This window comes from Cavia porcellus, unplaced genomic scaffold (assembly GCF_034190915.1).
Source record: "Cavia porcellus strain 051 isolate PalLab524CR breed Dunkin Hartley unplaced genomic scaffold, mCavPor4.1 scaffold_1, whole genome shotgun sequence".
NCBI lineage: Eukaryota > Metazoa > Chordata > Mammalia > Rodentia > Caviidae > Cavia > Cavia porcellus.
Window position 1 is genome coordinate 114,721,626 of NW_026947484.1, and position 13,844 is coordinate 114,735,469.

The 13,844-nt window shown below is 34.6% G+C and overlaps 1 pseudogene; it reads left to right on the forward strand.

Moving 5' to 3' along the window:
* The window catches only part of LOC134476375 (heterogeneous nuclear ribonucleoprotein A1-like 3), a 73,216-nt pseudogene extending 60,725 nt beyond the window's left edge, over positions 1 to 12,491 (forward strand).
* Positions 12,492 to 13,844: the final 1,353 nt, after the last annotated feature.

The following is a 13,844-nucleotide window of genomic DNA, read 5'->3' on the forward strand; positions in this document are numbered from 1 at the left end:
TATATTCCCTGAGAATTTAGCAATATACAAAGAAAGTACAAGATTGGTGTGGTGTGTCACTACAAGTGGGGTGCCAGTCTTGACAGATCATGTTATCCATTCTAATGAGGTCTTGTTTGAATACTAATCTTGTTTAAAAGCAATGACATCATAAGAAACACAAATTATCAAAGAACCATATTGTACTCCTTCTTTCTTACTCATGATGTCCCCATATTAGCCATCTACTTGTGATAGCACCCTATTGTTCATTTTCCTTTCCATTTTTTCCTCACTCATTAGTAAGCTGAAGATAATGCTATTATAGCATGTATATCAAGATCTGAGACAAAAGAAATTGAGTTGTTTTGTGTAGTGTAGTTTTGTGTAGTTTTACTATTGTAGTAAAAACAAAATATATGTGAATGTATAAGCCAAAACATATAATATATAAAATTCCAGTGACTCTGCATGATTTAAATGGTCTGATATTTCCATTTAAAACTGGCCTTGTGAATTCAAGTTAAGTAACTTTAAAAATACATTTTATTTATTTAGAAAAATATTAAATAGAAAATTAAAATATTATGGAGTAGGATAGAGGATCAAAATGATAAAGATATGATGTATATATTTGATATAAAATCTTTATCAAAATGATGAAGATACTATTTATATATCAGATGTGATAAAGATATGATGTATTAATATATTGTCCCCAAAACAAGTTGAAAATTATTATGTATCACAAACATATACAAATTATAAATTTCACTTAAAGTCTAGAAAGAGACTTTTACAGAAATGAAAATGGTTTATATTGTAGTGCTTTTTAAAAACAGCTTTATTTGCCAGGCGCAGTGACACATGCCTGTAATCCTGGCACTCAGAGGCAGAGGCAGGAGGATCGTTGTGTGTTTGAAATCAGTTTGGGCTACAAAGTGAGTGCAAATACAACCTGAACTGCATAGCAAGATTCTATCAAAAAAAGATAAAAATAAAAAATAAAAACAGCTTTGCTAAGACATGATTTACATACCAAACAATTCAAAATGTATAATTTGATAATTTTTACTACATTCACAAATACATATCTCACACTCAATTTTGGAACATTTTCATTGCCTCAAAAAAAAAAAAAAAAAAAAGAATTGAACCCTTTAGCTATTTTTGCCTTGCCCACAGAATTCAATTTCCCTCATGTATTTCTAAGCCACCGTAAATCTCTTTCATGTCCCTATAGATTTCTCTGTTATGGATAGTTCATATGAAAAGAATTGTATGAGGGTTTTTTGTGACTAGCCTTTTGCACTTAGTGTAATGATTTAAAGACTGATGTATGTTGTAGTATGTATCAGTTATTTAGTCCTTTATATGGCTATTATGCCATGATATAGACTATTGTCTATCCATTTTTTCAGTTTATAAAAATTTGGGTTTTCAATTTTTAGGATATTATGAAAAATGCTGCCATAAAATTATATTTCAGTACATTACTAACATCATAATTAGTATTGTTGTTATTTTTGTGATGCTGGGGACTAAACCCAGAGCCTTGTACATGTTGGCAAGTGCTCTGCTGCTGAGCTAAATCCTCAGGCCATATTTCAGTGCTTTTTTTGTTTTTGTTTTTGATTTTTTTTTGGTCACAGGGTCTCATTATGTAGTCTATGCTGGCCTTGAACTCACAATTCTGCCTCAGCCTCTTGAATCTTGGAATTAGATACATGTACTGTCATGCCTCGCCTCATATTTCAGTGCTTTCGATGGCACATTTCCCATTGTTCTTTAAAGAAGGGACCTTGTATTTCTCACTGATTCTCACAGATTATTTCCCCATCTCTGGTTTCAATTTATTTAATTCCAGAACTATTTGTTAGGTATCTAGTCTCTCTACAACATCATAGCAGACACGACTTATGGAGACAATTCCTGTCTTTAAATAGTCTACAGAGTGGTGAGTGAGTATAAATCAAATACATATCACAATTGGATTTTTTTTTTGTCTTTTTCATTTTTATCGGTGCCAGGGATTGAACTCACAATCGCCTGCTTGCAAGGCAGGTGCTTATGCCGCTGAGCTAAATCCCCAGCCCCTCACAATTGGATTTTTAACTTTAAAGAAAAACAATATTAAAAATTTTACTAGAGGCTGAATATTTACCTCAGTGGCATAACTGCCTGCCTGACAAGCTTGAGGTCATGAGCTCAAAACCTAGTACCAAAAAAAAAAAAAACTACTTAACACTCAAACACTTCAATACATAGAGTATCATTAAACTTGGACATGGAATTCTCTATGGAGAATTATGCTTTAACTTTTGGAATCGCCACTGACCAATTTCACTAAAATACTGATTCCCTAGGAGCTCTTGAACACTAGTAATTTTTCTCTGAAATAAAGAGAAAACAACAGACATGCTGATAACAACCAGCAAAAACCAGCCTCTGAAGCTGCCAGGTACCTCTGCCCAGTAAAGAAAAGAAATAAAATATTTATTTTCTGTTAAAAGCCATTATAGTGACTTAATTTGATTTTTACTTTCTGTTGTGACTGTTAGTCATTAAAGTAAATCACAGTTGACTAATAAGTAGTTCAAATGAAATAAAAAGTAGGATATCAATTGAATATGACTCTAGGGCTTCAGTAAAGATAAGCCTGAAAGCCTCCTTTAGTATTTTAAAATTGGGTGAATGGGGACTGACTAGGGAAGGGTCTTCTCCAAGACAACCTTGAGTATGATTTCTGGGTTTCCAGCTATTATAGAAAAAGTAAATAAATTTATGAAAAAGAAACAGTTGGGGGCTAGGGATTCAGCTCAGCGGCATAAGTGCCTGCCTTGCAAGTGTGTGGTCGTGAATTCGATCTCCAGTACCAATAAAAAAGAGAAAGACAAAAAAAAAAAAAAAAAGCAACAGTCTACTTTGGCTTTATATTTTAACTTCTATGGGTATATGAATACTAGTGAAAAAGCATGGGAAAAATGAGACTGTTACAAAAGGATATGTTGTTCACCTAAATTGTTGATTTATTACCTATTATATCGTGAGTCTGCTTTATGACAGCACAGATAGGAAAAAGACATAACCTATTATTCTCAAGGAGTTCAGACTAAAAGAAAGAAGCAGATAATTAAATATTTAACACAGGGTAAACAAAACGAGACACTCAAGAACTTCTCAGGCACTAATGAGATTAAAGCCTAGGATGTTTGAATGGGCCTTTGACAGATGAGGATGAGGTCACCACATAAATAAGGAAAGGAAATTTGTCCAGCTTAGGGAAAAGCACACAGAAAATCCAGGGCTTAATGATATGCGATATATATATATATATAACACAGCCATACAGAATGATAAATTTAAGTCATTTTTAGGAAAACGGATGCACTTTGAGACCATAAGTGAAATAGATCAGATACATAGGTGTAAATTTCACATTTCTTTCATACAAGGAACCCAAAATATAAATAAAGAACAAAATAAAATATATATAAACATGAAATACGGAGAAAAATCTTTTGCAAATGGGGAGAGGATCTAGACATGGAGAGACGACAAGAGAAAGTAAAAAGCTCTGAGAAATGTTATGTACATGCACCAATTCCCCATGATGAATGTAATCACTATGTATAGCAAACATGTACTAGTAAACATTAAAAAATACTCAGGGCCATGTAAAGGCATGTTTTATTTGGCTTAGGTGATCAGACTAGTGAGCATGAGAATGGGATGCGTAACAGGGGGAACAGGAGATAGCAGCCCAGGAAAAAAAGTTCTAACCTTAGGGTCAGGAATATCCCTTTTGTCCTGTGGAGTCAGGAATATTTAAGGGGAATAATGACATGATCGAATGCATATGTTAGAAACACAACTTTGGACTGGAAGGAAAAAGAATCCTTCAAGGGAAAAGACAAAACATAGGCTCAGGAACCAGTTAGAAGACAAAGTAGCAAAAGATGTGATCTGAGAGACATTTCAAAGTAGAATTTTAAAAGATGTAGAGATCAGTTGTTAGTCAAATACAAGCTGTATCATAGGACCTACCTAAAATTCACTCCCATAAGAGAAGTTTACAATCAAGTTGAGAAGACAAAATGATTGCCGAGAGAGAGAGAGAGAAGCTTAAACTATAAATAACAGGAGTCCTCTTTCAACTTTTTGCTGCAGAATGAATTGAAAAATGTAACTTTATAACTTCCATAACTAGCTATTAATAGTAGAATAGTTCTCTGAGCAATTCTTTAAAGTAGTACAAAATCCTAAGTTAAAATTGAGTGCAATGATCCTTCCAGTGCCTTCTGGAAATTAATTTGTATGAAAAATCCTGTTATAATTTCTAAACGTGCTCTTTGCTTTTATAGAGCTTTGCCATTTATCTTCCTTTATTTTTATTTTTAGTTTTTGAGCCAGGGTCTCACTATGTAGTTCATCTTCACTTTAAACTAAATATATAGCCCAGGTTGGCCTGGAACTTGTAGCGATTCTCTTCCCTCAGCCTCCTGCATGTTGAGATTACAGGAGGCTTACCTTACACACAACTAAAAATTTAAGTTATATAAAATATAGCTTTAAAAAGTTTTATGGATAATGGAGATAGACTGCTCTCTCTGTCTCTGTCTCTCTCTCATTTTGTGGTGCTGGGGATCAAACCAATGATGTTGTACATGTTAGCCAAGCACTCTCCCACTAAGCTACATTCCAGGGCTCTGCTTCAGCATTCTTGTAGCGGGTTTCCTTTCTCCTTTGTTTCCATGCTTTTTATTATCCAATCAGTATTTCATATTAATGTATTGAAATATCAGCTGCATAGTATTTAACTTGTAGGTTTATCACTGTTTATCTAACCAGTTCTCTATGAATGTATTTTCTCAGTGAAGGAATGGAGAGATTTTGCTTCCTCACCAGAGTGGACAGTTGGTATTATCTGCAATAATAGTGGTGTTGAGGGACATATGTTATTGGCAGCTAGTAAACAAAGGCCAGGGATACAGTAAGGCATCCTACAATGCATAGGACAATTAAACAATAAAGAATTATCTGATCTAAAGTGTCAATTAGTGTTGAGAGTAACATCTATTGGTAGACAGATAGGCTATTTCCAATCTTTGGCTAATATAAACAATGCTTCAACAAACATTCTTACACTTTTGTCACTTTGTATAAATGTATTTTAGGGTAATTATTAGAAGTGAGATTGCCAAGTTGAAAAATAAGTGTGCAATAATATTCATCAAATGACACCCATAAGGGTGTAAGTTTTGCACTTTTAATAGTAGTTTATACATTTTAAAAAGTAGTTTATTTTTACAGTTTCCTTAACAAAGTATATAGTAACACTTTTATTTTTCAGTTATCTGAGAAGAGCAAGATATTATTTAAGATTGTTTTAATTTGCAATAATTTTATGATAACATCTTTTCATATGGTGAATGGCCATTTGGATTTTATTTTCAGTTGCCTTTCTAAGATAGTGATCACAACGCTGGATGCAATCTATACTAAGCAATATATATATATATATATATATTTTTTTTTTTTTTTGCCTTTTTCCTTTTTATCGGTACCGGGGATCGAATTCATGACTGCCTGCTTGCAAGGCAGGTGTTTATGCCGCTGAGCTAAATCCCCAGCCCCCAAGCAATATTTTTTAAATTTGAAAATTTAAAAATTTAAGAAGTCTATATTGCAAGCCAATGTTTCAGAAAGAGGATTATCAAAAGGCAGGGAAACTGGCAAGCCCCAAGTCTAAACAGACTGAAAAGGGTTTGAGTCAAAATAAGGCGCTAAATCTAGAATCTGCCAAAGTAGTTAGAGTTGTAATAAAAATATATTGGGTATAAAAGCTAACAGTATGTGAGATGAGTAACAGCAGCAGCTAGTTTACAAGGAACAAAGGTTAAAGAGATACCTGGGCTAAATTGGTTACTTCATACAATTTTGTTCTATTCATATAGCACTTAACTTGTATTGTAATTGTTCATTTACCTTTTTCTTCACTTAACATGGAAGGTAGATCTACAAAGGCTTTTTGACTTGTGTCTTCAGCTTCATGTACTGTGCCTAGCACTGAATTAACCTTTGTTAGAGGAAAGAAGGAAATATATATATAATATATAATATACATTATGTTGTCTAGGCTAGATTTAAACTCATGCACCCAAGCACTCACCCCATCTTAGCTTCCTAAATAGCTAGGACCATAGATGTATATACTACCATGATGTTCAATTAGATACATATTGGTAGTGAGATTATTTTGAAATTATGAACCTTTTCCAGAGAATTTCTTTTTGTCTTTACTTCTAGTTTCATGGAGCAATTTATTAGTGTTTTCCAAAATAAGTATTAGAAAAAAAAAATACAAATATATTTAATCCCACATCTATTGTTTCCTATATCTAATTTAGATAATCTATGGATGCTGTTTTAGTCACCTTGCCATCTCTGGGCAAAATACCTGACATGCACAATTTAAAGAAGGAGGAGTTTATTTTGGCTAATGGTTTCAGAGGTTTCAGTCCACAGTTAGCTGACTCCAAGGCAGAAATAGCATGGTGGAAGGGCCTGGTGGAGGAATGCTAACAATTGTATTGAACAATTACAATACAAGCTAAGTGCTATATGAATAGAACAAAATTGTATGAAGTAACCAATTTAGCCCAGGTATCTCTTTAACCTTTGTTCCTTGTAAACTAGCTGCTGCTGTTACTCATCTCACATACTGTTAGCTTTTATACCAATATATTTTTATTACAACTCTACCCACAGCCCTGAAACAGAGAGAGAGAAAACAAGAGAGCCAAAGTGAGAGATATATCATCCAGACATATGCTCCCTACCATCACTTCCTCCAACTAGACCCCACCTCCTAACAACCCACTCAGTTGCTGATCATTGGGTCCATTGATGAGTATGGTGACTCCATGATCCAATCATTTTCTGAAAGTTCCACCTCTGACCACATGAGTCTTTTGAGGGACATTCAAGATCTAAATCGTAACAGACATCATATTCTTTTCTCCTTGTTTTTTTTTTTGAGACAAGGTTTCATTATGTAGTTCAGATTAGCCTTGAACTTGTTTTGTAGTCCAGGCTGGCCTCGAACTCACAGATAACTTCCTGGCTTAGCCTCTTGAGTGCTGGGATCACAGGTGTGTGCCACTATCCCTGGCACATGTCTTTCTTTTACGAGAAGCATTTTATATGAGTGTAAGTGTACCAAATGTCAATCTTTATGTGTATTATAAGTAAATTTTATTTTTTGCATTATAACTTTTTGTATTTTTCTTGAAATAAAATAAAAACTTTGTAATCACAAAAAATATGTTGTGAAGACAGTTATTGGCTTGTACATTGTTTTTGGTTTTGAAAATAGAGGAAAAATTAATGTCATAATGAACTGGTGTTTGCTAACAAAGAGAGCCTTTTACAAAAGATCTTTAGAAATAAAAGAAAAACCAAAGTCAAAGAAAAAGTCTTGCCATAGATTTAAAGATCCCAAGGGATTCAAAACCTGCTAAACAGGGTGATCATTGTCTGTAAAATACTAAATATTTTGAGTGGATAAAAGCATTCACCTATAAGCTGATGGCCTAAAGGCAGTTGTGAATTTTTTTTTCTTTTTCTTTTTCTTTTTTAACCATGACTGTGTCTTCTAAGAGTTGTGAATTTTTAACCTTAAAAAAATTTCTCATGTTACAGCAACTGAGATTCTGAAAAAAAATACAGAAAAGATTATGTTTCACTCTCTTTATTTGCATGGATTATTAAAGAAATCCACCCTCTGTTTATAGCTATAAATATGTACTTATTGTATTCATACATCTCAAGTTCAAGCGACCACTCTTGTCACCACCTTACATGGATAATGTTCATCCCCAGAGCTATTGGTTCCAGTGCATTGTTTTGACATTTTACACTACAGATGCCTCAAATATAAGGAAAAACCACAGCAACTGGTCCTTTAAAATAAAATTCAGACCAATAATTGTCATACTATTGTGAAATCTAATATACTGCTCACACTGAGTTCACTGCAGAGTCCAAGTGAAAACTTGGGAAAATAAGAATAAAATCTGTGCATAATTTATCATCCTTCATTTAACAAAAATAGCCTCAGCTGAGACTACAGAGTCCAACTTAGGAAAGTTACAAAGAAGTATATTTTCCCAAGCTCGTCAACTCTGGTTACTGACTGATATTTAAGTGTTCCTTTTCCACTTCTATGCTGTTTTTCTTATCACAATGTAGTATAATTTGTTTAAATTTCTTTTCAAAAGCTGAGGTATCAAAAACAAAATAATTTTAAAGCAAAATCTTCTTGGTAGTATAGATTCAAACTAAATAAATATGAGACAGAAGTTATTTACATTGAGGTAGTGGGAATTGTGCCTGTGCTGGTATCCTGTTGACACAGAACTGGGTACCTCTCAGATGCTCTTCACCCCACATCCTGAACCAAAAAACCCATCATCTTAGACTTCCTATTCTTCCTATTTCCCTACACCAGGATCCTGAGATTATAGTGATGTGTCACTACATCAAGTTAAACAAATATTTATTGATAATCTGTGTGATAGAGCCTTATTCTAGACAATAGAGATACACAAAACAGTCTTGACTCTGGTAAGGCTTATAAGGAAGATGGGTAATAAGGAAGATGGATAATAATATTATTTATTTTATCCTAATGCCAGATATTATTTAACTTATTCTTACAAAGAATCTGGTAGCATTGTTATCTGTAATTAACAGTAGATGAAACAGAGCCTTAAAAATGTCAGTTCAGTTTTTGTAACAAAATATCTCAAAATTTACTCACTTAAAACAACAACAATCACTCATTTGGTCATAATTCTCCATGTGCTAGGAATTCTGAGTGGAATTACGTTAAATGAATGGATCATTTTAAAATTTTTGCTTTGTTTTTGTTTTTTTTTGTACCAGGAATTGAATTCATGACTGTGTGCTTGCAAGGCAGGTGCTTATGCTTCTGAGCTAAATCCCCAGCCCTAGATCATTTTTTAAAAATATGCCCATTTAATCAACTTAGTTATATTGTTTTATGAACAAAAAAAGTCATCTTCTGGTGTCTTTTTTGATTTCTTTTTTTCCCCCTTGGTTAGATTGATTTCCAGGCCTTTTTTAATTGATGATATTGTGAGTAGAACTGTTTTATTGATTTCTTGCTCAGCTAGTTCATCATTGGTATACAGAAAAGTATTGGATTTTTTAGTGTTTATTTTATATCCTAAGAAGTTTTAAATTGAAATGAACTCCAACTTACTGATATTTTTATTCATGGATTGTGGTTTTGGTACTGCATTTAAAAACTCATCGCTAAACTTGCCACATAGATTTTTCTTCTTTGTCTCCTGGAAATTTTAGTTTTAAATTTTATACTTCTGTCTACACTAAATATCATTGTTAAATAACTTGATGAGTGCTAATAACAATAGAAATGAAACAGAAGATGTTGGATAGGAAGAAAATTACTAGTTCTATAAATTGTGAAAGCATCAGGATAAATTTACATTTAATCTTAGCCAAAGGCCAGGAAACTTTAATAGTTAAAGTGTATTTGGAACTAACTCAAAGAAGTAAGTTGTCTTTAAAAAATAGCTGAGAAGTGTTGGGGATTTAGCTCAGTGACACAAGCACTTGCCTGGCAAGAATGAGATTCTGAATTTGATCTCCAGTTCAAGAAGAAAAAGAGAAGAAGAAGAAGAAGAAGAAGAAGAAGAAGAAGAAGAAGAAGAAGAAGAAGAAGAAGAAGAAGAAGAAGAAGAAGAAGAAGAAATAGCTTAGACTGGCAGCTGATCTGAAGGGCAAGAATTAGGGTAGACCAGTAGGCCAGCAGACAGAAGGATCTGGTTCATTAATCAGGGGTAGTCCAGTACCCTGGAGAGCTCCCAAGAATGTTTGTTTTGACAACCTCGAATTTTCCAAGTGCCTCAGCTGCCAAAATCTAAATTCTTTTCATGGTTTTGAGAAACTTTCATATTCACATTACATGCATTTTAAATAACTCGAAAAATATTACAATAGTATAAACGAGACAGAAGAAGAACACTAAGAAAATAAAATGCTATCATTGTTAACTGGTGAAAAGATATCCATAAATGGACCATATTTATTTGTTCCTATCTCCCTTTATTGATGACCCCTCAAATGCTCTAGGTTTATGCGTACTTTTTTTTTGGTACCAGGTATTGAACTCATGGCCTTGCGCTTACCAGGCAAGCACTTGATCTACTGAGCTAAGTTCCTGGCTAATATGTACATTTTGTATAATTAAAATTTAATACTTCCAGGTACAGTGGCACATGTCTAACTCTAGCTACTCAAGAGGCAGGAGAATCACAAAGTTCAAGACCAGTTTGGGCAATTGAACGAGACCCCGTCTCAAACAAAGGGATGGGAGTGTAACTCAATTATAGAGCAGTCTTGGTTTCAATTCCCAGTGCTGTCCCTTAAATAATACTCAATTAAACATATAATTATGCAATTAAATACATTATTTCATTAGTAGTTAGTATTTATGTCAACCCTTTGTCTCTGGCAGGAGAGACAGGAAAGATGAGTAGTCAATCAAACCAGACTGGAGTTCCAAATCTTGAGTAGGTATGTAGTTTTCTATTTTATACCAGAATTCTTCTATATTTTGGGAGTACTGGGATTGAACCAGGAGCACTCCATTACTGTGTTACATCCCCAATCACTTATATTTTTACTTAATTTAACTACACAATTCATTCATTTATTTATTTATTTTTGGTACTGGGGATTGAACCCTGAATCATTGCACTGGGATATATTCTCTGCTCTTTTTTATTTTTTATTTTGAGATGAAGTCCCACTAAGTCATTAAGTTGCCCACACTAGGCTCAAACTTGTGGTCCTTTTATATTGCTGGTAGTATAAGCATAAGCCACTATGCTTCGCTCTTTATTTTTTGTGGGAGAGTAACCTCTCCCCAAAATGGGAATTTAACCCATAGCCTTTCCACTGAGCTAAATCTCTAATCTTTCATTTTTTTTATGAGAATGGGTCTCACTAAATGACTGAGTTTTCCAGGCTGTACTAGAACTTGTGATTCTCCTGCCTCAGACTCCCAGAAAACTGAGATCACATGTACGCACCACCATGTTTGGCTCTTATTTTGAGACAGGATCTTGCTAAGTTTCCCAAGCAGGTCTCAAATTTTTGATTCTCCTCCCTCAGCTTCCCTCAGTGTAGGGATTACAAGCATGACTCACCAAATTCAGTTGTTCCTCTCCTTTCTTGAACTCCAAATGCATTGCAGTCACAATGGCCTCTTTATTTGCAATATTTCTTTTCTTGAATTCAATTTCTGCATAATGTCCAAGAAATATTTCTATGAGGTGAATTTATTTTAAAGTTTCTTACTATTTCCTATTTCTATTAGTGGTTAAAGAGAAACCTCCCAAGTCAGACAAAATTAGATTCAAATCTTCACTTACTTTTGTGTGATTTTGGACAATTTCCTTATGTTTTCTGTATTTCAGTTGCTTTTTTTGTGAAATAAGAGCTAATGATATCTTCACAAAGCTTCTGGGAAAATCAAACAAAGCAACATGTAAAATACATATAGCTGGTATGCAACAAACATTTAAATGAAGGTTATCATTATTATTATTACTATTATCTTTAGAGAAGTTCAAATTTCACTGCATGTTAGCAGACTCAAAGGAGTTTTAGTAGCTCAAAATAGCAACATATTCTTTGGGGCAAAAATCTTCACTACAACTTTAATTATGTGCTTCTTGGTGTGGCAGTTAATAAAAGACTACTATAGTCATAGGGATTGATATTGATACAATTTTTGTTGAATATGATGTCTCACACTCTTAGCTATAGTACTTGGTCCCTGCTTAACTATTAAAAAGATCATGATTGGTTTAGTGAAGACACTGGAAAGCATCATGTAGGAGATTAAACATCATGGGAAAATTAAAGTGATTACAATCACGACTGACCAAGGTAGTAGCAAAAAGAGAGGATTTGCTTTCAGAACTTTTGATGACCATGATTCTGTGAATGAGATTATCATTCAGAAATACTGTACTATGAATAGCTACCAAGCTGAAGTGAGAAACACCTCACAGCAAGCAAGAAGTGATTAGTGTTTTGTCTAGTCAAAGAATTCATAGTAGTTTTGCAAACTTTGATGGTGACTGTAGAGGCAATGACAACCTTGGTTATGAAGGAAACATCAACATTAGGACAAGTGGTGGTGATTATGGTGGCAGCATGGACAGCTACAATGGATTTGGTAACAGTGGAAGCAATTTTGGAGGAGTAGATGCTACAGTGGCAATCACAACCATCAATCTTCAAATTTTGGATCTGTGAAGAGAGCAAACATTGAAAGCAGAACCTCTGGCCTCTATGGTGATACAGGCCAATACTTTGCCAAACCATAAAACCAAGATGGTTATAGTGGTTCCAGCAACAGCAGAAGCTATGGCAGTGACAGAATATTTTAGTTACTGCCAGGAAACAAAGTTTAGCACAGCAAGTCAAAGTAACAGAGAAGCTTCAGGTTACAACAGATTTCTGAATTCAGCCAAGCACAGTGGTGGGGCTAAGACGCTGCAAAATAGACATGCTATGAACAATACTCAAGTATGGGCAAAAGAAATTGCTGAGGACTGTATTTGTGAATAACTGTGTAACAGGTTATTTTAGTTTCTATTCTGTGGAAAGTGTAAAGTATTCTAACAAAGGATTTTTAATGTAGATTATTTTTTACACCAAGGAAGTTAATTGGTAAATGTAACAGTATAATTGTGACACTGAATAAATGTGTCTTTATGGAGGGGGAAGAGTTATTACAGGACCGTTATAACTGATTGCTGTTAGGAGATGTGGCCTTACTGAAGGTACATCACTGTGAGTATGATCTGGAAGGCTTTATCTCTTTTCCTGGCTACCCTCTTTATTCTCACTGCTTCCTGGTCCTTGTGAAGTGAGTAGTTATTACTCTGCCCATGTCCTTGTGCCATGCCATCTTGCCTTGGAACCACCTAACTATGGACCACCCACACACAATGTGGTGAGATTAAGACTCTAATGGAGAGAGCACAGGTATGGATTCACTAATGATAGAGAAGTTGCTGTGATGATCCACCAACAAAACTTTCTGGAAACTTGTCCTCTGGAACTTGCCCTGCCCTCAAGAGTACCAGAAAAGGCTCTTTATAGGGAAGTAATTTATGAGAGACACTCTTTGAAAATACTGTTTGAGGAGCGTGACAACTGCTAGTGTTGTAGACCACTGTGTGCTGCAGGAGCTGGGTACTGGAGAAGCCACCTGTGCTGGAGGGTTCTGATGCTGGAAAAACTGTCCATATTACAGGGGCTGGTTCTTGAGGAAGCTTCACATGCTACAAGATCTGAGCTCTGGGGAAGCTGTGCATACTGCAAAAGCTTGCTGAAACAGTACACTGAAACCAGGAGGAAACACTTTTCATATTTTAGTATATATGCTGCTGAAGTGAGCACTGGAACCTCTCATATATGCTGCATGGAAACTCCAGCATTCTCCTTTGACAAAGCTTAACATCCTGTTAGCTTAGGATGTTATGGAAAAAATATTTAAAGGGCCCATTTCCATTTTCACAGACCAAGTAATGAAAGGTGAATTTGGAAGTGATAAACAAGAAGTTTAAATTTTCTTTGTTTTTTTTTGTTTTTTTTTTTTTTTTGTCTTTTTCATTTTTACCGGTACCAGGGATCGAACTCACGACCGCCTGCTTGCAAGGCAGGTGCTTATGCCGCTGAGCTAAATCCCCAGCCCCAAGTTTAAATTTTCTACAAAAATTTTTTACAACAAATTA